Source organism: Salvelinus sp. IW2-2015, linkage group LG14 (genome assembly GCF_002910315.2).
Source record: "Salvelinus sp. IW2-2015 linkage group LG14, ASM291031v2, whole genome shotgun sequence".
Taxonomy (NCBI): Eukaryota; Metazoa; Chordata; class Actinopteri; order Salmoniformes; family Salmonidae; genus Salvelinus; species Salvelinus sp. IW2-2015.
Window position 1 is genome coordinate 34,120,952 of NC_036854.1, and position 26,328 is coordinate 34,147,279.

Below are 26,328 nucleotides of genomic sequence, written 5' to 3' on the forward strand. Positions count from 1 at the left end.
TTTTTATATTTTTATTTATTTATATATATATTTTGTTTGCCTTCACCTCCCTTATCTCACCTCACTTGCTCACATTGTATATAGACTTATTTTTCACTGTATTATTGACTGTATGTTTGTTTTACTCCATGTGTAACTATGTGTTGTTGTATGTGTCGAACTGCTTTGCTTTATCTTGGCCAGGTCGCAATTGTAAATGAGAACGTGTTCTCAATTTGCCTACCTGGTTAAATAAAGGTGAAATGAAAAAATAAAAATAAAAAATTCGTTCCTACCCAGTCTGAAGTTCATTCCAACCAAAATTGAACGATTTAAAAAACGCTTTTTGAGTGTAGAAAATACAAACGTGTAATAATCATTCAAGTCGCATCAAACTGTTTCAGCTGGGACACTTCCGAACTGTACTAATTTGCCGTCTCAAAAAGGCACTGCTGAGATTCGAACTCAGGATCTCCTGTTTACTAGACAGGCGCTTTAACCAACTAAGCCACAGCGCCAGTGATGTAATCGGCATGATATAAGTTACTCATACTTGACCTTTCGTAATGTGAGGATTTGTAAAGTATACTGTGTGCAGTTACCACATTACATTCCAATATGAACTGTAAAGACCAGAACGGTGTAAAGTGGTGGATCAGACATCAATCTAAAGGAAAATGGTATTCAGTCACATATTGGTATGATGTAGTAACAGCTAAATACCTCAGGGTGTCACTATCCACACGTGTCAGAAAACACAAGCCCCACTTAACATTACGTGACCAAATCCAAAAGCTGCCACCGCGGCCAGAAAGCGGCGCACACTGTCGCAAGGTATCAATGTTGTGACGGGTCAAAGAGATCTAGCTAGGTACCTAATCGTCGCCTTGATCGTGCTGAATTTAAAAGTAAAAGGTAGCTAGCTATGCATGCTATTGATCTCTGTTTGACAACCGCTACCGGTCCAACATACATCGGCTTGCAGTGAAAAGGAACATCGATTGTGTTCTGATTGCGCGTGTCACGAAACAAGTCAAGACTGGGATTCTAGTGTCCATCAAAGTGGACACCATTTTATCAAGGATAGCTAGCTAGCTAGTTCATTCCAAATCGGCTAAAAACACTGGCCTTCGCGTTGTGAATGGGTTTGCGATAGCAAACTACTGCTGCAGAAGAGGGGAGCGCGTCATCCAGTAAAATGGAAACGGCAGATGAAGGTAAATGTCATTTTACAGTCAGTCTAACGTTACTTGTAACGTCAGCTGATTTACACTACTGTTAGAGACCACATTGTTGAGACTGGGAAACGTTAGTTTACCTTGCCAACGTCAGCTGCAAACACATTTTTCGTTGGCAGACACCCAAACGGGTGAGTATAATTCGTGGAACGTTCCAACAGGAATCTGTTCCAAAAACTTTGTAAAGTACAAAGATGCCAAAAAACAACGCATACAAAGTAGCATGATCAATTCACCTAGCTAACTAGCTGCCGAATAGGCATCAACTCACCACATAGCTTATTCTTAATGTCTGTCCATAGGCTACCAGAGTGAGGACAGACATTTTTCGGAATAATAAACGTGGTGGAAAAACTTAATCRAATAKCCCACTCCCTACCCGGTATCTTATTCTGCCGCTATACAACTTTTTATGCGTTGTTTGTTGGCAACCTTATTATTTACAACGTTTTTGGAACAGATTCCTATTGGAACGTTCCACAAATTATACCCACCGCCACCCAAACAGTGACATGAGCCATCGATAATAAAATAAGGGTTTCTCTTGAACAAATTAACTTATCTTCCTCTTTTGTCCGTTTGTAGCGAGGATATCATGGTCGTGTTCGTTCGAGGGACCCACAGACAAGCCCTGTTCCAACCCTGTGTATGCACCGGCAGTATTAAGTTCATTCATCAGCGAATGGTGATGGCTATTTGTCTGACGTACACACTGTGAGTATTGCAGGTCATCAGGAGCAATTACAAAAGAATGTCATTGAATTGAGACCTCAAGATTGTTTTACTTATTAGGAGTCCACTGTATACTGTATGTAGCCTAATATTTATAGTCCGAACTATACCCCCCCCCCCCCCCCCCCCCCCCCCCCCCCCCACCCCCCCCCAACACCAGCACCAAGTATTAGCAATAGAGAAACCTCCTCACTCATCCTCTGACATAATGGACATAGAATAACATTTGAGTCAGTAGGAGGAAGTAATGTTAATGTTGATATACAGCTATAGCATAGGTCCTAGTTTTTACCGAAGACTGTCCTGAGGTGATGGTTTTGGCCTGCGTCCAAGTGACCACCCTACATTTGTCTGCTTTCCCAGCCGGTTTCTCTGCTTTCCCAGCCGGTTTCTCTGCCTTCACAGCTGGCTTCTCTGCCTTCACAGCTGGCTTCTCTGCCTTCACAGCTGGCTTCTCTGCAGTGTGGGTCTAACAAAGGAAAAACAATTAGCTGGGTGTGCTGAAATAACGCAAAGGATAGCAGCCAGTAATTGAGAGTATTTTAGACTGAAGTCTAAAATAACAATGTATTTTTCCATTGAGTGAGAATGATAGGCTTAGCCTCAAGGCCTGCTAGTGTAACTCTACATTACACACGGTGTGGCAACAGCTAGGGCGCAATCATTGACTTACATAACCCAGTAGTTAATTGTTCAGAGCTGGGTAGTTAATGCCATGCTACTGGTACATTTATTGGGTAGTGTGTGTGTGTGTGGCATTGGATCAGGCAAGGCTGGTTCGGGATTTAGGAGTAGAGGAATAACAATGCTGTCACTATCTCACTTTCCAACCAAGGGTGGCATAACAGAGGAGCAAACGGAAGATTAGAAAAACATTCATTCAACACTTTTTGGAAGACAATTAGTTGCTTCTAAAATAGCCTACTTTGTTATTAAAATTAGAACCTGGGGTACTGAGGAAAGTTGCTGATTTGTCATTTAGGCTATTAGCTACAGATTATTGATGATAAGCAGTCGGAACCCTCCTGAACTACTGTGATGTGGTTTACTGCCATGGTTTACTACTGCAGGCCCAGGTTTTGAAATGTGATAAGCCTTTAGGTTACTGCAGGTGAGGTCACAAACACGCTCTGCTCCTCTGGGTATAGAAGTACTGTGTCATCGACATCATCCCATTTCTGAGAATATTTCTATTTTACCTTTATTTAACTAGGCAAGTCAGCTAAGAACAAATTCCTATTTTCAATGACTGCCTAGGAACAGTAGGTTAACTGCTTTGTTCAGGGGCAGAACGACAGATTTTTACCTTGTCAGCTCAGGGATTCGACGGTTACAAGTCCAACGCTCTTACCACTAGGCTACCTGCCGCCACAATATCTGCTCTGTCATTATGTCACTGATCTCTAACAGCCCCTGTTGGGTCAGAGTACTGGTCACACACTATTCATTAAGCTGGACATATAGATACCATGTTACCTAGGCTTAGTTAGTTACACTTGGAATTAATGGTGTTATTAACATGTAGGCCTAACTGGGCACTAGCTCACGAATGCTAGACAGCTCAGGGTTACAGTAGCAAGCGTTATACTCAGTCTTATAGAAGGCATTATAGGATGGTGGGCTTATGAATGAATGGACTGAGGTGTATGTATGAAAGAGTCTTGTGGGCGGTTCAGTGTGGTCTGTTCTCTGTCTCACTCGCGTTCACACGCACCACACCTCACATACCACCCACACATCGCCCCATGTGAGTTGAACTGAATTGCCCTACTTGAGTGAGGAAGCCAGTATTCCATGCCTGCACTTGCACATGTTAGTTCCTCCCCTACAACACACTTCTTTTACTATTGTTGTTGTTTACAGTTTGGTCCAGTGGCTGAAGCACAGCAGAAAGGAGTACTGTGAATTATGCAAGCACAGATTTGCTTTCACACCAAGTAAGTACCCGTCCGTGGCTTTGACCTGTCAGTCTAAAAACGTGCTCCGTTGCAAGGGGATGACTTCAGACTGGGAAGCTCTGCCATTGAATACAGTCTTAGAAACCTGTTTTCTAACTGGAACCCAAAAGGGTTATTCAAAGGGTTATCCTATTGGGACAGACCAAAAAACCCTTTTAGGTTCTACACACTTTTTGTTATTTTTAAGTCATTTCTCAACCTTATTATTCTCTCTCTAAGTTATTGACTAAGTTTGTAACTTTGAACATGGAGTGTGTCATCCCTCTCTCTGTCCCTGCTGTCTGTGCTCCAGTTTACTCCCCAGACATGCCCCCCCGCCTGCCCATCCAGGACATCTGTGCTGGCCTGCTGACCAGTGTGGGCACGGCCATACGATACTGGTTTCACTACACACTGGTAGCCTTCGCATGGCTGGGGGTGGTCCCCCTCACTGCATGTGAGTAGACTGACACACGCGGACACATACACACACCAATGCGTCATCACTTTACTCTTAAGTACAGTATCACTCACATAAGAACCTGTAGACACACACACTAAGTAAAGTTTCAGTGTGTTATGGTTTTACAGGATCAGGAGAATTAGAAGTGGACCAGTGTTGTATTACAGTCTGTCATTTCCCAGTTCGGTAAATCCCACTGGTGTGTTTGATTATTTGTACTAGGCTTGTCACGATGCTAACATTTTACAAACGATACGATACCAGGCCAAGTATCACGATTCCGTGAAGAATAACGATACCACGGTGGTAAAAAATCAGTGGCCTAGCATTCTGTTTGCTCCGTCCCCAGGACGCTTGTTCAAGTTTTCTAAATGTTCTCCAAAAACCTGTAATTGAAATTCACACCTCTACTCAATAAAACACATTGAATTCAGCTGACCACTGTTCAGTATATAATAGAATATTGCATAGAATGGCTGATTTGCTCATTACATTTACATTTAAGTCATTTAGCTGACGCTCTTATCCAGAGCGACTTACAAATTGGAAAGTTCATACATATTCATCCTGGTCCCCCCGTGGGGAATGAACCCACAACCCTGGCGTTGCAAGCGCCATGCTCTACCAACTGAGCCACACGGGCTCATATTTGGTGCCAGTATAACAACCTCTCCCTCAATGTGATCAAGACAAAGGAGATGATTGTGGACTACAGGAAAAGGAGGACCGAGCACGCCCCCATTCTCATCAACGGGGCTGTAGTGGAGCAGGTTGAGAGCTTCGAATTCCTTGTTGTCCACATCACCGACAAGCTATCATGGTCCAAGCACACCAAAGCAGTCGTGAAGGCACGACAAAGCCTATTCCCCCTCAGGAGACTGAAAGGTTTTTGCATAGGTCCTCAGATCCTCAAAGTTCTACAGCTGCACCGTGGAGAGCATCCTTCAAATAATATTTTTGCAGGAATCTCCTTGCGAATGATTTTGCCGAAGATTGTATCTCCGCCGGGCTGGGCAACCTGAGCTTTTGCTATCTCATCACTGCCTGGTATGGCAACTGCTTGGCCTCCGACCGCAAGGCACTACAGAGAGTAGTGCGTACGGCCCAGTACATCACTGGAGCCAAGCTTCCTACCATCCAGGACCTCTATACCAGGTGGTGTCAGAGGAAGACCCTAAAAATTGTCAAAGACTCCAGCCACCCTAGTCATAGACTGTTCTCTCTGAACCGCACAGCAAGCTGTACCGGAGCGCCAAGTCTAGGTCCAAAAGGCTTCTCAACAGCTTCTACCCCACGCCATAAGACTCCTGAACAGCTAATCAAATGGCTACCAAGACTATTTGCATTGCAACCCACTCCCCTTTTACGCTGCTGCTACTCTCTATTTAACTCTACCTACATGTGCATATTGCCTCAATACCTTGACTAACCGGTGCCCCCCGCACATTGATTGACTCTGTACCGGTACCCCCTGTATATAGCCTCAATACTGTTCATTTACTAATGCTCTTTAATTATTTGTTACTTTATTTGAATTTTTTACTTATCGCAAGCAATCAAATGTATTTATAAAGCCCTTCTTACATCAGCTGATGTCACAAAGTGCTGTACGGAAACCCAGCCTAAAACCCCAAACAGCAAGCAATGCAGGTGTAGAAGCACGGTGGCTAGGAAAAACTCCCTAGAAAGGCCGGAACCTAGGAAGAAACCTAGAGAGGAACCAGGCTATGAGGGGTGTCAGTGCCGGTTGGAGATTATAACAGAACATGGCCAAGATGTTCAAATGTTCATAGACGACCAGCAGGGTCAAATAATAATAATCACAGTGGTTGTACAGGGTGCAACAGGTCAGCACCTCAGGAGTAAACGTCAGTTGGCTTTTCATAGCTGATCATTCAGAGTATCTCTACCGCTTCTGTTGTCTTTAGAGAGTTGAAAACAGCACGTCTGGGACAAGGTAGCACGTCCGGTGAACAGGTCAGGGTTCCATAGCCGCAGGCATAACAGTTGAAACTGGAGCAGCAGCACGACCAGGTGGACTGGGGACAGCAAGGATTCATCAGGCCAGGTAGTCCTGAGGGGAGGGAGAGAGAACTTAAATCCACACTGGATAAGAGAGGAGAAATACTCCAGATATAACAGACTGACCCTAGCCCCCCGACACAAACTATTTCAGCATAAATACTGGAGGCTGAGACAGGAGGGGTCAGGAGACACTGTGGCCCCATCCAATGATACCCCCGGACAGGGCCAAACAGGAAGGATATAACCCCACCCACTTTACCAAAGCACAGCCCCCACACCACTAGAGGGATATCTTCAATCACCAACTTACTATCCTGAGACAAGGCCGAGTATAGCCCACAAAGATCTCCCCCACGGCACAACCCAAGGGGTGGCGCCAACCCGGACAGGAAGATCACGTTAGTGGCTCAACTCACTCAAGTGACGCACCCCTCCCAGGGACGGCATGGAAGAGCACCAGTATGCCAGTGACTCAGGCCCCTGTAATAGGTTTGAGGCAGAGAATCCCAGTGGAGAGAGGGGAACCGGCCAGTCAGAGACAGCAAGGCCGGGTCGTTGCTCCAGTGCCTTTCCGTTCACCTTCACACTCCTGGGCCAGACTATCAAATCAAATCAAAATTATTCATATAGCGCTTCTTACATCAGCTGATATATCAAAGTGCTGTACAGAAACCCAGCCTAAAACCCCAAACAGCAAAGCAATGCAGGTGTAGAAGCACGGGGCTAGGAAAAACTCCCTAGAAAGGCCAAAACCTAGGAAGAACCTAGAGAGGACCAGGCTATGAGGGGTGGCCAGTACTCTCTGGCAGTGCCGGGTGGAGATCATAACAGAACATGGCCAAGATGTTCAAATGTTGATAAATGACCAGCATGGTCAAATAAATAGTAATCACAGTGAACAGGTCAGGGATCCATAGCCGCAGGCAGAACAGTTGAAACTGGAGCAGCAGCACGGCCAGGTGGACTGGGGACAACAAGGAGTCATCATGCCAGGTAGTCCTGAGGCATGGTCCTAGGCTCAGGTCCTCCAAGAGAGAGAAGGAAGGAAAGAGAGAATTAGAGAGAGCATACTTAAATTCACACAGGACACCAGATAAGACAGGGGAAATACTCCAGATAAACAGACTGACCCTAGCTCCGACACAAACTATTCAGCATAAATACTGGAGGCTGAGACAGGAGGGGTCAGGAGACACTGTGGCCCCATCTGATGATACCCCCACACAGGCCAAACAGCAGAGCCCCCACACCACTAGAGGGATATCTTCAACACCAACCTACCATCCTGGACAAGGCCGAGTATAGCCCACAAAGATCTCCCCCACGGCACAACCCAAGGGGGGCGCCAACCCAGACAGGAAGATCACGTTAGTGGCTCAACTCACTCAAGTGACGCACCCCTCCCAGGGACGGCATGGAAGAGCACCAGTATGCCAGTGACTCAGCCCCTGTAATAGGGTTTGAGGCAGAGAATCCCAGTGGAGAGAGGGGAACCGGCCAGTCAGAGACAGCAAGGCCGGTCGTTGCTCCAGTGCCTTTCCGTTCACCTTCACACTCCTGGGCCAGACTATCAAATCAAATCAAAATTATTCATATAGCGCTTCTTACATCAGCTGATATATAAAAGTGCTGTACAGAAACCCAGCCTAAAACCCCAAACAGCAAGCAATGCAGGTGTAGAAGCACGGGGGCTAGGAAAAACTCCCTAGAAAGGCCAAAACCTAGGAAGAAACCTAGAGAGGACCAGGCTATGAGGGGTGGCCAGTACTCTTCTGGCAGTGCCGGGTGGAGATCATAACAGAACATGGCCAAGATGTTCAAATGTTGATAAATGACCAGCATGGTCAAATAATAGTAATCACAGTGAACAGGTCAGGGATCCATAGCCGCAGGCAGAACAGTTGAAACTGGAGCAGCAGCACGGCCAGGTGGACTGGGGACAACAAGGAGTCATCATGCCAGGTAGTCCTGAGGCATGGTCCTAGGGCTCAGGTCCTCCAAGAGAAGAAGGAAGGAAAGGAGAATTAGAGAGAGCATACTTAAATTCACACAGGACACCAGATAAGACCAGGGGAAATACTCCAGATATAACAGACTGACCCCTAGCTCCCCGACACAAACTATTTCAGCATAAATACTGGAGGCTGAGACAGGAGGGTCAGGAGACACTGTGGCCCCATCTGATGATACCCCCAGACAGGGCCAAACAGGCAGAGCCCCCACACCACTAGAGGAGATATCTTCAACCCCAACCTACCATCCTGAGACAAGGCCGAGTATAGCCACAAAGATCTCCCCCACGGCACAACCCAAGGGGGGGCGCCAACCCAGACAGGAAGACCACGTCAGTGACTCAACCCACTCAAGTGACGCACCCTCCTAGGGACGGCATGAAAGAGCACCAGTAAGCCAGTGACTCAGCCCCTGTAATAGGGTTAGAGACAGAGAATCCCAGTGGAGAGGGGACCGGCCAGGCAGAGACCAGCAAGGGCGGTTCGTTGCTCCAGTGCCTTTCCGTTCACCTTCACACTCCTGGGCCAGACTACACTCAATCATAGGACCTACTGAAGATATGAGTCTTCAATAAAGACTTAAAGGTTGAGACCGAGTCTGCGTCTCTCACATAGGTAGGCAGATCATTCCATAAAAATGGAGCTCTATAGGAGAAAGCCCTGCCTCCAGCTGTTTGCTTAGAAATTCTAGGGACAGTTAGGAGGCCTGCGTCTTGTGACCGTAGCGTACGTGTAGGTATGTACGGCAGGACCAAATCGGAAAGATAGTTAGGAGCAACCAATGTAATGCTTTGTAGGTTAGCAGTAAAACCTTGAAATCAGCCCTTGCCTTAACAGGAAGCCAGTGTAGCGAGGCTAGCACTGGAGTAATATGATAAAAATGTTGGGTTCTAGTCAGGATTCTAGCAGCCGTATTTAGCACTAACTGAAGTTTATTTAGTGCTTTATCTGGGTAGCCGGAAAGTAGAGCATTGCAGTAGTCTAACCTAGAAGTAACAAAAGCATGGATACATTTTTCTGCATCATTTTTGGACAGAAAATGTCCTGGTTTTGCAATGTTACGTAAATGGAAAAAAGCTGTCCTTGAAACAGTCTTGATATGTTCTTCAAAAGAGAGATCAGGGTCCAGAGTAACGCCGAGGTCCTTCACAGTTTTATTTGAGACGACTGTACAACCATCAAGATGAATTGTCAGATTCAACAGAAGATCTCTTTGTTTCTTTGGACCTAGAACAAGCATCTCTGTTTTGTCCGAGTTTAAAAGTAGAAAGTTTGCAGCCATCCACTTCCTTATGTCTGAAGCACACTGGGGCTTCACCATGTTTCATCAAAATGTACAGCTGTGTGTCATCCGCATAGCAGTGAAAGTTAACATTATGTTTTCGAACGGCATCCCCAAGAGGTAAAATATATAGTGAAAACAATAGTGATCCTAAAACGGGAGCTTGAGCAACACCGAAATGTACAGTTGATTTGTCAGAGGACAAACTGATATCTTTCCGACAGATAAGATCTAAACCAGGCCAGAACTTGTCCGTATAGACCAATTTGGGTTTCCAATCTCTCCAAAAGAATGTGGTGATCGATGGTATCAAAAGCAGCACTAAGGTCTAGGAGCACGAGGACAGATGCAGAGCCTTGGTCTGACGCCATTAAAAGGTCATTTACCACCTTCACAAGTGTAGTCTCAGTGCTATGATGGGRTCTAAAACCAGACTGAAGCATTTCGTATACAGTCGTGGCCAAAAGTTTTGAGAATGATACATTTTCACAAAGTCTGCTGCCTCAGTTTGTATGATGGCAATTTGCATATACTCCAGAATGTTATGAAGAGTGATCAGATTAATTGCAAAGTCCCTCTTTGCCATGAAAATGAACCCCCAAAAAAACATTTCCACTGCATTTCAGCCCTGCCACAAAAGGACCAGCTGACATCATGTCAGTGATTCTCTCGTTAACACAGGTGTGAGTGTTGACAGGGCTGGAGATCACTCTGTCATGCTGATTGAGTTCGAAAGGAGGGTGGTGCTTGGAATCATTGTTCTTCCTCTATCAACCATAGTTACCTGCAAGGAAACACGTGCCGTCATCATTGTTTTGCACAAAAAGGGCTTCACAGGCAAGGATATTGCTGCCAGTAAGATTGCACCTAAATCAACCATTTATCGGATCATCAAGAACTTCAAGGAGAGCGGTTCAATTGTTATGAAGAACGCTTCAGGGCCCCCAGGAAAGTCCAGCAAGCAAGGAGCCACTTCTCTCCAGGAAAAACATCAGGGACAGACTGATATTCTGCAAAAAGTACAGGGAGTGGACTGCTGAGGACTGGGGTGAAGTCATTTTCTCTGATGAATCCCCTTTCCGATTGTTTGGGGCATCCGGAAAAAAGCTTGTCCGGAGAAGACAAGGTGACCAGTCCTGTGTCATGCCAACAGTAAAGCATCCTGAGACCATTCATGTGTGGGGTTGCTTCTCAGCCAAGGGAGTGGGCTCACTGCACATTTTGCCTAAGAACACAGCACATGAATAAAGAATGGTACCAACACATCCTCCGAGAGCAACTTCTCCCAACCATCCAGGAACAGTTTGGTGATGAACAATGCCTTTTCCAGCATGATGGAGCACCTTGCCATAAGGCAAAAGTGATAACTAAGTCGCTCGGGGAACAAAACATCGATATTTTGGGTCCATGGCCAGGAAAATCCCCAGAACTTAATCCCATTGAGAACTTGTGGTCAATCCTCCAAGAGGCAGGTGGACAAACAAAAAACCACAAACTCCAAGCATTGATTATGCAAGAATGGGCTGCCATCAGTCAGGATGTGGCCCAGAAGTTAATTGACAGCATGCCAGAGGTCTTGAATTGCAGAGGTCTTGAAAAAGAAGGGTCAACACTGCAAATATTGACTCTTTGCATAACCTTCATGTAATTGTCAATAAAAGCCTTTGACACTTATGAAACGCTTGTAATTATACTTCAGTATTCCATAGTAACATCTGACAAAAATATCTAAAGACACTGAAGCAGCAAACTTTGTGGAAATTAATATTTGTGTCATTCTCAAAACTTTGGCCACGACTGTATATTGTCTTCAGGAAGGCAGTGAGTTGCTGCGCAACAGCTTTTTCAAAAATTTTTGATAGGAAGGGGAGATTTGATATAGGCCGATAGTTTCTTATATTTTCTGGGTCAAGGTTTGGCTTTTTCAAGAGAGGCTTTATTACTGCCACTTTTAGTGAGTTTGGTACACATCTGGTGGATCGAGAGCCATTATTATGTTCAACATAGGAGAGCCAAGCACAGGAAGCAGCTCTTTCAGTAATTTAGTTGTAATAGGGTCAAGTATGCAGCTTGAAGGTTTAGAGGCCATGATTATTTTCCTCAATGTGTCAAGAGATATCATATTAAAAAATCTTGAGTGTCTCCCTTGATCCTATGTCCTGGCAGTGTTTTGCAGACTCGGGACAACTGAGCTTTGGAGGAATACGCAGATTTAAAGAGGAGTCCGTAATTTGCTTTCTAATGATCATGATCTTTTCGTCAAAGAAGTTCATGAATTTATYACTGCTGAAGTGAAAGCCATCCTCTCTTGGGGAATGCTGGTTTTTAGTTAGCTTTGCAACAGTATCAAAAGTACATTTTGGATTGTTTTTATTTTCCTCAATTAAGATGGAAAAATAGGATGATCAAGCAGCAGTGGGGGCTCTTTAATACTGCACGCTACTGTCTTTCCAAGCTAGTCGGAAGACTTCCAGTTTGGTGTGGCGCCATTTCCGTTCCAATTTTCTGGAAGCTTGCTTCAGAGCTCTAGTATTTTCTGTATGCCAGGGAGCTAGTTTCTTATGACAAATGTTTTTTGTTTTTAGGGGTGCGACTGCATCTTGGGTATTACGCAAGGTTAAATTGAGTTCCTGCAGTTAGGTGGTTAATTAACTGATTTTTGTACTCTGACGTCCTTGGGTTGGTGGAGGGAGTCTGGAAGGGCATCTAGGAATCTTTGGGTTGTCTCAGAATTTATAGCATGGCTTTTGATGATCCTTGGTTGGGGTCTGAGCAGATTATTTGTTGAGATTGTAAACGTAACAAAATGGTGGTCCGATTGTCCAGGATTATGAAGAAAAACATTAATATCCACAACATTTATTCCACGGGACAAAACTAGGTCCAGAGTATGACTGTGGCAGGTCCGGAGACATTTTGGACAAAACCCACTGAGTCGATGATGGCTCCGAAAGCCTTTTGGAGTGGGTCTGTGGACTTTTCCATATGAATATTAGTCACCAAAAATTTGAATATAATCTGCCATGACGACAAGGTCCGATAGGAACTCAGTGAGGAACACTGTATATGGCCCAGGAGGCCTGTAAACAGTAGCTATATAAAGTGATTGAGTAGGCGGCATAGATTTCATGACTAGAAGCTCAAAAGACAAACGCAGTCGTTTCTTTTTTTGTAAATTGAAATTTGCTATCGTAAATGTTAGCAACACCTTCACCTTTGCGCGATGTGCGGGGGATATGGTCACTAGTGTAAACAGGAAAATTCATCAGGTTTAAGTCATGTTTCAGTCAGGCCAATCACATCAAGATTATGATCAGTGATTAGTTTATTGACTGTAACTGCCTTGGTAGTGAGGGATCTAACATTAAGTAGCCCTGTTTTGAGATGTGAGATATCACAATCTCTTGCAATAAGGACAGGAATGGAGGAGGTCTTTATTCCAGTGAGATTGCTAAAGCGAACACCGCCATGTTTAGTTTTGCCCAACCTAGATTGAGGCACAGACACGGTCTCAATGGGGATAGCTGAGCTGACTACACTGACTGTGCTAGTGGCAGACTCCACTAAGCTGGCAGGCTGGCTAACCGCCTGCTGCCTGGCCTGCACCCTATCTCATTGTGGAGCTAGGAGAGTAAGAGCCCTGTCTACGTCCGTAGATAAGATGAGAGCAACCCTCCAGCCAGGATAGAGTCCTCACCCTGTTTGTGGGTGAGTCCCAGAAAGAGGGACAATTATCTACAAATTCTATCTTTTGGGAGGGGCAGAAAACAGTTTTCAACCAGCGATGGAGTTGTGAGACTCTGCTGTGGAGCTCATCACTCCCTCTAACTGGGAGGGGGCCAGAGACAATTACTCGATGCTGACACATCTTTCTAGCTGATTTACAAAGCTAGCTGAAGCTATGTTGCGCTTGGTGACCTCTGACTGTTTCATCCTAAAATCATTGGTGCCGATGTGGATAACAATATCCCTATACTCTACACTTGCCAGTTTTAGCCTTAGCCAGCACCATCTTCAGATTAGCCTTAACGTCCGTAGCCCTGCCCCCTGGTAAACAGTGTATGATCGCTGGATGATTATTTTGAAGTGTAATACTACGGGTAATGGAGTCACTAATGACTAGGGTTTTCAATTTGTCAGAGCTAATGGTGGGAGGCTTCGGTGTCTCAGACCCCGTAACGGGTGGAGGAGAGACCAGAGAAGGCTCGGCCTCTGACTCCGACCCGTTGCTTAATGGAGAGAACCGGTTGAAAGTTTCTGTCGGCTGAATGAGCGACACCGGTTGAGCATTCCTACAGCATTTCCTTCCAGAAGCCATGAGAAAATTGTCCGGCTGCAGGGACTGTGCGAGGGGATTTATACTACTATCTGTACTTATTGGTGGCACAGACGCTGTTTCATCCTTTCCGACACTTAAATTACCCTTGCCTAACGATTGCGTCTGAATCTGGGCTTGCAGCACAGCAACCTCGCCATAAGGCGATCATTCTCCTGTATATTATGAGTACAGCAACTGCAATTAGAAGGCATAATGTTAATGTTACTACTTAGCTTCGGCTGGTGGAGGTCCTGATGAACCACGTCGAGATAAAGCGTCCGGGGTGAAAAAGTTGAATCAAAAAAGTAGAGCGAGCGAAAATATAAAACGGTTATTAAAAAGTAAAAACTGTGAAGTTGGCAGGTAGCAAAGTAAGGTTAGCAACAAACCGCATTTCATCATCAATCTACACACACCACCCCATAATGACAAAGCAAAAACTGTTTTATTTTTTAAATCTTTTGCAAATTCATAAAAATCTTAAATATCACATTTACATAGGTATTCAGACCCTGTACTTTGTTGAAGCACATTTGGCAGCGATTACAGCCTCGAGTCTTCTTGGGTATGACGCTACAAACTTGGAACACCTGTATTTGGGGAGTTTCTCCCATTCTTCTCTGCAGATCCTCTCAAGCTCTATCAGGTTGAATAGGGAGCGTCGCTGCACAGCTATTTTCAGGTCTCTTCAGAGATGTTAGATCGGGTTTAAGTCCTTGCTTAAGTCCTTGCAAGAGACTTGTCCGGAAGCCACGTTTGGGGGGAGGGCGGCACCATTTTTATCTACTCAACCACTCAGAGGCATCTGCATGGTCCTAAAGCACACCATTGTTAAAAAGATGGGCCGACAGACATGGCAGCTCTGCTTCTAGCTCCTAAGCTACTTTGCAGTATTTTTTGTTGTTGTGTGTTATTTCTTACATTATTAGCCCAGAATGTTTTTTGTGTTATTACATACAGCCAGAAATAACTTATGGATATAAGAGCGGTAACTACTGCTGGTAACTCAGCAGCATTACCACCAGGAATACGACTTTCCGGAATTGGATCCTTTGTTCGTGCCCCCCAGGGCAATTGAACTTATACCAGAGCCTGCTCCAAGACGCTGCCGGCAGAGTATATTACTCGCTAATGTTCAGTCTCTGGACAATAAGGTAGACAAGCTCAGGGCGAGGATCTCCTTCCAGAGAGACACCAGGGACTGTAACATACTCTGCTGTTGCTCCTTCTTCACCACACTGTCTGTGTGGGTGGACCATTTCAGTTTGTCTGTGACGTGTACGCCGAGGAACTTTAAACTTTCCACCTTCTCCACAGCTGTCTGTTTGATGTGGATAGGGGGGTGCTCCCTCTGCTGTTTCCTGAAGTCCACGATCATCTCGTTTTGTTTTTTTTATGTTGTGTGCGAGGTTGTTTTCCTGACACCACACTCCGAGGGCCCTCACCTCCTCCTTGTACACGGTCTCATTGTTGTTGGTAATCAAGCCCACTACTGTTGTGTCGTCTGCAAACTTGATGGTATTATCCTCAAAGCGGGCAAAGAAGGTGTTTAGTTTGTCTGGAAGCGTGATGTTGGTGTCCGTGACGTGGCTGCTTTTCTTTTTGTAGTCTGTGATTTCCTGTCGACTCTTCCACATACGTCTCGTGTCTGAGCCGTTGAATTACGTCTCCACTTCGTCCCTGTACCAGAATTTTGCTTGTTTGATTGCCTTGTGGTGGGAATAACTACACTGTTTATATTCAGCCATATTCCCAGACCTCTTTCCATGTTTAAATGTCGTGGTTCGCGCTTTCAGTTTTGCGTGAATACTGCCGTCCATCCACGGTTTCTGGTTAGGGTAGGTTTTAATAGTCACAGTGGGTACAACCTCTCCAATGCACTCCTTTATAAACTCACTCACCGAGTCAGCATATAGATCGATGTTGTTATGAGGCTGACCAGTACATATCCCAGTTCGCGTGATCAAACCAATCTTGAAGCGTTGATTCCGATTGGTCAGACCAGCGTTRAATGGTTCTAGTCACTGGTACATCCTATTTGAGTTTCTGCCTTTAAGACGGCAGGAGCAAGATGGCGTCGTGGTCGGATTTGCCGAAGGGAGTACGGGGGAGGGCTTTGTATGCATCGCGGAAGTTAGAGTAGCAGTGATCGAGTGTATTACACCCGCGCAATCAATATGCTTTTAGAATTTAGGTAGCCTTGTTCTCAAATTTGCTTTGTTAAAATCTCCAGCTACAATAAATGCAGCCTCAGGATATATGGTTTCCAGTTTACATAGAGTCTAGTGAAGTTCCTTGAGGGCTGTCGTGGTGCCTGCTTGAGGGGGAATGTACACCGCTGTGACGATAACTGACAAGAATTATCTTGGGAGATAATATGGCCGGCATTTGATTTGTAAGGAATTCTAGGTCGGGTGAGCAGAAGGACTTGAGTTCCTGTATGATGTTATGATTACACCATGAGTCGTTAATCATGAAGCATACACCCCCGCCCTTCGTCTTCCCAGAGAGGAGTTAATCTCTGTCGGCGCGATGCATGGAGAAGCCCGGTGGCTGAACCGATTCCGACAACATATCCTGAGAGAGCCATGTTTCTGTGAAACAGAGAATGTTGCAATCTCTGAAGTCTCTCTGGGAGGCAACCCTTGCTCGAATTTGATCTATCTTGTTGTCAAGAGACTGGACATTGGCGAGTAGTATACTCGGGAGCGGTGGGCGATGTGCACGTCTACGGAGCCTGACCAGAAGGCCGCTCTGTCTGCCCCTTCTGCGGCGCCATTGTTTTGGGTCGGCTTCTGGTATTAGATTCATTGTCCTGGGTGGTGGTTCAAACAGAGAATCCGCTTCGGGAAAGTCGTATTCCTGGTCGTAATGTTGGTAAGTTGACGTCGCTCTTATATCCAATAGTTCTTCCCGGCTGTATGTAATAAGACCTAAAATTTCCTGGGGTAACAATATAAGAAATAATACATAAAAAAACTAAATACTGCGTAGTTTCCTAAGGACTCGAAGCGAGGCGAACATATCTGTCGGCGCCATCTTACACTAGTTTGTACACTATCCACTCTATTAGGACTGTGAGGAAAACATTCAGGATTACAATATAAGGGTTTCTCATACAATTACTTAGGCTGCCCCCTCCTAAACACATTTGGCTTCAGTTGTCAGTTAATGTTTTAGGTGTTCAATTGATTCTAAGAGTACTTTATATACATCTCTCTTCAGTGTTTCCTCCAATGGTGAGATGCCCATAGCTCCTCTTGGTCTCCCTCTTCTCTTCAGGTCGAATCTACAAGTGTCTGTTTACCGGCTCCGTGAGCTCGCTCCTGACGCTGCCATTGGACATGCTTTCCACGTGAGTTCTGATGTCGTATCCTCCTCCTTCGCCAATCAGACTCTGTAACTCCTCACCCCCTCCTCATATGAGATGTTTTATCCATTTCCAGTACTATAGGTCATCAAAAAAAAAGAGAAACCCGCACACTGCTCTTGCTGGCATCACTTGTTTAAGCTCTCAGAGCTTTTTGATATTGTTGCATTATTCCTACCAACCTACAACAAGAACTCCGATGTGAATGCCTTTTTGAATCACAGTGTTGTAGAACATTCATCTGTCTTTCTCTCCTCCCCCTCCTGGTAGAGAGAACCTGCTGGCGGACTGTCTACAGGGCTGTTTCGTGGTGACGTGTTCGCTGTGTGCTTTCATCAGCCTGGTGTGGTTAAGAGAGCAGATTGTCCATGGTGGTCCCCCCCTGTGGCTGGAGCACCACCAGCAGCCCCAGCCCAACGCAGCTGGACAACAGCCCAACGAGGTAACACACGCACGCAAAGTAACACATACATTCGCACACAAGATCTGACACCCACTTACAGCCCCTCCATCCACATTCCTCCCCCAGGCTGCAGGTGCAGGTCAGGGAGCAGCTGATGACCCCCCTGCAGCCCCCCCTGCCCCCGCCGCCCCTCCAGCTCACAACGAGGCAGAGCCAGAGCCCCCAGACGGCCTCCCAGAACAGGGGGAGGAACCAGAACTAGACAATGAGGAAGAGGGGGCGGCGGCTGAAGATGCGGACGCCAACAATGGAGCTCAAGGTAGGAGACTAGGGCCAGYCCTCAGCTGACGGGTAACATATGGCAACGGCAATACTAAGTTATATAATATGTCTTTCTCCCCATCTCTTTCTCGCTCTATCAATCTCTATCTTTATCTCTCTCACTTTCTCTCTTTCTACATCTCTCTGTTTCTGTCTCTCTGTCTATGTGTAGATGATATGAACTGGAATGCTCTAGAATGGGACAGAGCAGCAGAGGAGCTCACCTGGGAGAGGGTAAGACTGGTTTAGTTTCAGCAATCTCCAACACATCTGTCATGACTCAACTTCATGACACAACACTATCCATGACTACATCGATCACCTCGTAATGTCTCTCTCTACCTCTCAGATGCTTGGACTGGATGGCTCCTTGGTGTTCTTAGTAAGTATTTTACACACCTGGTATAGAGTAATATTTACACACCTGGTATAGAGTAATATTTACACACCTGGTATAGAGTAATATTTACACACCTGGTATAGAGTAAATATTTACACACCTGGTATAGAGTAATATTTACACACCTGGTATAGAGTAATATTTACACACCTGGTATAGAGTAATATTTACACACACTGGTATAGAGTAAATATTCACACACATGGTATAGAGTAATATTTACACACCTGGTATAGAGTAATATTTACACACCTGGTATAGAGTAATATTTACACACCTGGTATAGAGTAATATTTACACACCTGTATTTAAGAGTAATATTACACACACTGGTAATAGAGTAATATTATACACACACGGTATAGAGTAATATTTTACACACCTGGTATAGAGTGGAGCAATCATTTACACACCTGGTATAGAGTAATATTTACACACCTGGTATAGAGTAATATTTACACACCTGGTATAGAGTAATATTTACACACCTGGTATAGAGTATGATTAGCAGACTTAATATGGGATGTTATTGCTGTGAAGGAAGGGGTTGTCTGTTTTCTAAGCAGTAGCACTAGAAAGTAGTGACGTGACATTTTGCGTTGTGTCTCGTCTTCCAGGAGCATGTGTTCTGGGTTGTGTCTCTGAACACTCTCTTCATCCTGGTGTTCGGTGAGTACACTAACACAAACTCTCTAGCGTAATACCCTTCTTAAAACCAACTAGCCTGGTACGGTGGTAGGGCTCAGTATAAGCCTGGGAGCTTTGATATATCTTCTGGTTCTCTCTTCCAGCGTTCTGTCCATACCACATTGGTCACTTCTCTGTCGTGGGACTTGGCTTTGAGGAATATGTAAGGAACCGTTTGTATCATACCTCTCCTGCCTTTCTGAGCAAAACGTAGAGGTATAATGATATGGAATTTTTGTGGAAAATTTGATCCAAAGATTAAGACAGTGACTATTTAATTGTGTAATAGAACAATCTTTAATCAAGCAGCTGCAGGGGAGATCTATCTCTGATTTCACAGGGAAGAACTCGAAGAGTAAATGGTTCCATGTCCCTTATTTAGTGGGAGGTAATAATACTATCATATTGTTTACACAACAGTTCTTTATACAAGCAACCATTCCCGGAGCACAATGGCCTTGTGTTAGGTTGCAGACATACCAGGAGTCTATGAAAGGCATAACATCCCAGTCCAACACAGAACATATCCCTGGAGAAGTTACAACAGCTCACCCCAAATTCTGCCACCACAGAATGGTATTGAATATGTGTGTCTTCTCTAGGTTCAAGCTTCCCATTTCGAGGGCCTGATCACGACCATCGTGGGGTACATCCTGCTGGCCATGACGCTCATCCTCTGTCACGTATCCTTCCGCCTACTGATGGGGATCACTTCCTGTGACCATGCAGTGTTACCATGGAGACCTTTCCATTGTTTTTGTGTATAAAATTATGTGTTTTAGAGGTTAATACGGGAGGAAAAATGCATTCCGGTCTTGTCCTGTCCCGATCCCACCACAGTTCTATAACCCCGACAATTTTCCTGTCCCGATGTAAAAAATCACTCCCGTGCAGAAATCAGAAATAACTTCCTCTATTAGCTGCTCGTCTCTCTGTCCCCCCTCCCTGCACTTTGCTGCAAATGAGTTTCCATAGCAAAGGCCAGTTTTGTGCTGGGTGCGCAGTGTTCAAGAAATGAAAGAGAGAATTGTTAGCTATCTACTTTTCCTTGCCTGTCCAGATGATAAAAGGCCTATTATAACGTTTTAAATTGTGATTTGAAGACTGAATAAGGTGTCTTAATGTTGGGAGGAGGGGCAGGGATGAAAAAAAATATTCAAAACGATATTTCCTTCTATAACTGCTTATAACACAAAATAACTCCACTGAAAAAAATGACTGTACTGCCTGTTCCTGTGGACTGTTGATCCTGTCCTGAACTTGACTCTAGAATTTCACTCTTGTTCTCGTGTCAACCTGTGTTTGTTCTTAAGTGGTGTCTCTCAGGGGTTTGCTGCTCTGGTCAGGTTCCAGAGGTCCCGCCGTCTACTAGGGGTCTGCTATATTGTTGTCAAGGTAACATTTCGGTTTTAAATCTAGGCTTTAAATCTATTACTGTAAATCTGAATTAAATTCAACACTGAGCGTACAAAACATTAGGAACGCACTTTCTCTTTCCATAACATAGACTTATGATTCCTTATTGATGTCACCTGTTAAATCCACTTCAATCAGTGTAGATGAAGGGGACGAGACAGGTGAAAGAAGAATGTTTAAGCCTTGAGACAATTGAGACATTGATTGTGTATGTTTAACATTCAGAGCGTAAATGGGCAAGACAAAAGATTTAACGGGGTATGGTAGTAGGTGCCAGGAACAGCAGTTTTTTTCCCCCCACTCAACAGTTTCCCATGTTTATCAAGAATTATTTTATTTATTTTACCTCTATTTACCTAGGCAAGTCAGTTAAGAACAAATTCTTATTTTCAATGACGGCCTAGGAACAGTGGGTTAACTGCCTTGATCAGGGGCAGAACTACAGATTTGTACCTTGTCATTTCGGGGATTCGATCTTGCAACCTTTCGGTTACTAGTCCAACACTCTAACCACTAGGCTACGCTGCCGCCCCAAAGAATGGTCCACCACCCGAAGGACATCCAGCCAACTTGACACAACGGTGGGAAGCATTGGAGGCAACTGGGCCAGCATCCCTGTGGAACGCTTTCGACACCTTGTAGAGTCCATGCCCCAACAAATTGAGGCTGTTTTTGAGGGCAAAAAGGGGTGCAACTCAATATTAGGAAGGTGTCCTTAATGTTTTGTACACTCAGTGTAGAACGACTTGACTTTAAGAGGAAAACTAAATGAAGGTTGTAGCGCAACTTTTTTTTATGTGAATCTTCCTTTGACATCAATGAATGATTTATGAATTGTCTGAGTTTTCCTGCATAGTCCCCTGTTGTCATGTGTGTGTTTAACATGGTGTGTGTGTGTGTTCCAGGTCTCTTTGCTGGTTGTCGTGGAGATAGGAGTTTTCCCCCTCATCTGTGGCTGGTGGCTCGACATCTGCTCTTTAGTACAAACATACCTCTTTCTTCCATATCTGTCACTCTTCTTGCTCTCTCCACCTCTCTCTCCCCTGTCTCTCTCCACCTCTCTCTCCCCTGTCTCTCTCCACCTCTCTCTCCCCTGTCTCTCTCCACCTCTCTCTCCCCTGTCTCTCTCCAGCTCTCTCCCTTTTTATCATCAAACATTGCTCTCTATCTTTCCTCCCTGCTTTCTTAAATAAAAACACGTTTCTCTTCCATCCGTTCTGCAGGAGATGTTTGATGCGTCTCTGAAGGACAGAGAGCTGAGTTTTAAGTCTGCTCCAGGCACCACCATGTTCCTCCACTGGCTGGTGGGAATGGTCTACGTCTTCTACTTCGCATCCTTCATCCTCCTACTGAGAGAGGTAGGGGACAGGGCTCACACTTAGGCTGAGACCCAAATGACACCCTTTTCCCTTTTATAGTGTGGTACTTTTGACCGGGGCCCATAGGGTTAGTTCTGTGGACCGTACAGCCTAGTGCTAACAGATTCGGGCATTGGTTAGAATCTGAATCTTGCCCTTCTGACTCGCAAACTCTCCTACCTTTCCTGTCTCCTCGTCACTATCCTATCTTAATAAAATACATAAAACCCCTTAAAACATGTATTATTATAAAAATAAAGTAGTGCACTATATAGGGTGACATTGGAGACATTCTCATTGACTGCTTTGTTAGTGTGTTGATGAGTTGCTGTGTTGGGTCAGGTGCTGAGGCCTGGGGTCCTGTGGTTTCTGAGAAACCTGAACGATCCAGACTTCAACCCAGTCCAGGAGATGATCCACCTACCTATCTACAGACACATCCGCAGGTTCATCCTGTCTGTGGTACGTACATCTACAGACACATCCGCAGGTTCATCCTGTCTGTGGTACGTACATCTACACTTCACGCCCAAATGACAGCCTTTTCCCTTTTATAGTGTGGTACTTTTGACCGGGGCCCATAGGGTTAGTTCTGGGACCGTACAGCCTAGTGCTAACAGATTCGGGCATTGGTTAGAACTGAATCTTGCCCTTCTGACTCGCAAACTCTCCTACCTTTCCGTCTCCTCGTCACTATCCTATCTTAATAAAATACATAAAACCCCTTAAAACAATGTATTATTATAAAAATAAAGTAGTGCACTATATAGGGTGACATTGGAGACATTCTCATTGACTGCTTTGTTAGTGTGTTGATGAGTTGCTGTGTTGGGTCAGGTGCTGAGGCCTGGGGTCCTGTGGTTTCTGAGAAACCTGAACGATCCAGACTTCAACCCAGTCCAGGAGATGATCCACCTACCTATCTACAGACACATCCGCAGGTTCATCCTGTCTGTGTACGTACATCTACAGACACATCCGCAGGTTCATCCTGTCTGTGGTACGTACATCTACAGACACATCCGCAGGTTCATCCTGTCTGTGGTACGTACATCTACAGACACCTCCGCAGGTTCATCCTGTCTGTGGTACGTACATCTACAGACACCCCGCAGGTTCATCCTGTCTGTGTACGTACATCTACAGACACATCCGCAGGTTCATCCTGTCTGTGGTACGTACATCTACAGACACCTCCGCAGGTTCATCCTGTCTGTGGTACGTACATCTACAGACACCTCCGCAGGTTCATCCTGTCTGTGGTACGTACATCTACAGACACCTCCGCAGGGTCATCCTGTCTGTGGTACGTACATCTACAGACACCTCCGCAGGTTCATCCTGTCTGTGGTACGTACATCTACAGACACCTCCGCAGGTTCATCCTGTCTGTGGTACGTACATCACAGACACCTCCGCAGGTTCATCCTGTCTGTGGTACGTACATCTACAGACACATCCGCAGGTTCATCCTGTCTGTGGTACGTACATCTACAGACACCTCCGCAGGTTCATCCTGTCTGTGGTACGTACATCTACAGACACATCCGCAGGTTCATCCTGTCTGTGGTACGTACATCTACAGACACATCCGCGGTTTCATCCTGTCTGTGGTACGTACATCTACAGACACATCCGCAGGTTCATCCTGTCGTGTGGTACGTACATCTACAGACACATCCGCAGGTTCATCCTGTCTGTGGTACGTACATCTACAGACACATCCGCAGGTTCATCCTGTCTGTGGTACGTACATCTACAGACACATCCGCAGGTTCATCCTGTCTGTGGTACGTACATCTACAGACACATCCGCAGGTTCATCCTGCTGTGGTACGTACATCTACAGACACACCGCAGGTTCATCCGTCTGTGGTACGTACATCTACAGACACATCCGCAGGTTCATCCTGTCGTGGTACGTACATCTACAGACACCTCTGCAGGGTCATCCTGTCTGTGGTACGTACATCTACAGACACATCCGCAGGTTCATCCTGTCTGTGGTACGTACATCTACAGACACATCCGCAGTTCATCCTGTCTGTTGTACGTACATCTACAGACACATCCGCAGGTTCATCCTGTCTGTTGGTACGTACATCTACAGACACATCCGCAGGTTCATCCTGTCTGTGGTACGTACATCTACAGACACCTCTGCAGGTCCATCCTGTCTGTGGTACGTACATCTACAGACACCTCCGCAGGTTCATCCTGTCTGTGGTACGTACATCTACAGACACATCCGCAGGTTCATCCTGTCTGTGGTACGTACATCTACAGACACCTCCGCAGGTTCATCCTGTCTGTGGTACGTACATCTACAGACACATCCGCAGGTTCATCCTGTCTGTGGTACGTACATCTACAGAACACCTCCGCAGGTTCATCCTGTCTGTGGTACGTACATCTACAGACACATCCGCAGGTTCATCCTGTCTGTGGTACGTACATCTACAGACACCTCTGCAGGGTCCATCCTGTCTGTGGTACGTACATCTACAGACACATCCGCAGGTTCATCCTGTCTGTGGTACGTACATCTACAGACACACTCTGCAGGTCCATCCTGTCTTGGTACGTACATCTACAGACACCTCTGCAGGTCCATCCTGTCTGTGGTACGACATCTACAGCACATCCGCAGGTTCATCCTGTCTGTGGTACGTACATCTACAGACACATCCGCAGGTCCATCCTGCTGTGGTACGTACATCTACAGACACCTCTGCAGGTCCATCCTGTCTGTTGTACGTACATCTACAGACACCTCCGCAGGTTCATCCTGTCTGTGGTACGTACATCTACAGACACCTCTGCAGGTCCATCCTGTCTTGGTACGTACATCTACAGACACATCCGCAGGTCATCCTGTCTGTGGTACGTACATCTACAGACCACATCCGCAGGTTCATCCTGTCTGTGTACGTACATCTACAGACACATCCGCAGGTTCATCCTGTCTGTTGGTACGTACATCTACACGAACCTCTGCAGGTCCATCCTGTCTGTGGTACGTACATCTACAGACACATCCGCAGGTTCATCCTGTCTGTGGTACGTACATCTACAGACACCTCTGCAGGTCCATCTGTCTGTGGTACGTACATCTACAGACACATCCGCAGGTTCATCCTGTCTGTGGTACGTACATCTACAGACACATCCGCAGGTTCATCCTGTCTGTGGTACGTACATCTACAGACACCTCCGCAGGTTCATCCTGTCTGTGGTACGTACATCTACAGACACCTCCGCAGGTTCATCCTGTCTGTGGTACGTACATCTACAGACACCTCCGCAGGGTCATCCTGTCTGTGGTACGTACATCTACAGACACATCCGCAGGTTCATCTGTCTGTGGTACGTACATCTACAGACACCTCTGCAGGTCCATCCTGTCTGTGGTACGTACATCTACAGACACCTCTGCAGGTCCATCCTGTCTGTGGTACTACATCTACAGACACATCCGCAGTTCATCCTGTCTGGTACGTACATCTACAGACACCTCTGCAGGTCATCCTGTCTGTGGTACGTACATCTACAGACACATCCGCAGGTTCATCCTGTCTGTGGTACGTACATCTACAGACACATCCGCAGGTTCATCCTGTCTGTGGTACGTACATCTACAGACACATCCGCAGGTTCACCTGTCTGTGGTACGTACATCTACAGACACCTCTGCAGGTCCATCCTGTCTGTGGTACGTACATCTACAGACACCTCCGCAGTTCATCCTGTCTGTGGTACGTACATCTACAGACACATCCGCAGGTTCATCCTGTCTGTGGTACGTACATCTACAGACACCATCCGCAGGTCCATCCTGTCTGTGGTACGTACATCTACAGACACATCCGCAGGTTCATCCTGTCTGTGTACGTACATCTACAGACACATCCGCAGGTTCATCCTGTCTGTGGTACGTACATCTACAGACCACCTCCGCAGGTCCATTCCTGTCTGTGGTACGTACATCTACAGACACATCCGCAGGTTCATCCTGTCTGTGGTACGTACATCTACAGACACCCCGCAGGTTCATCCTGTCTTTGGTACGTACATCTACAGACACCTCCGCAGGTTCATCCTGTCGTGGTACGTACATCTACAGACACATCCGCAGTTCATCCTGTCTGTGGTACGTACATCTACAGACACCTCCGCAGGTTCATCCTGTCTGTGTACGTACATCTACAAACACCTCCGCAGTTCATCCTGTCTGTGGTACGTACATCTACCTCCTACAAAGGTTCAATCCCTGTCTGTGGTACTACATCTACAGACACCTCCGCAGGTTCATCCTGTCGTGGTACGTACATTCTACAGAACACATCCGCAGGTCCATCCTGTCTGTGGTACGTACACGACAGACACC

General features: G+C 45.8%; 1 non-coding gene and 1 pseudogene across 1 annotated transcript; one reads left to right on the forward strand and one right to left on the reverse strand.

The window, feature by feature from the left end:
• Nucleotides 1-423: 423 nt before the first annotated feature.
• Nucleotides 424-497, reverse strand: trnat-agu (transfer RNA threonine (anticodon AGU)). The gene has a single exon. It is a non-coding gene; the product is annotated as a tRNA-Thr (tRNA).
• Nucleotides 498-3,142: 2,645 nt separating this feature from the next.
• The window catches only part of LOC111972929 (E3 ubiquitin-protein ligase MARCHF6-like), a 44,011-nt pseudogene continuing 20,825 nt past the window's right edge, over nt 3,143-26,328 (forward strand).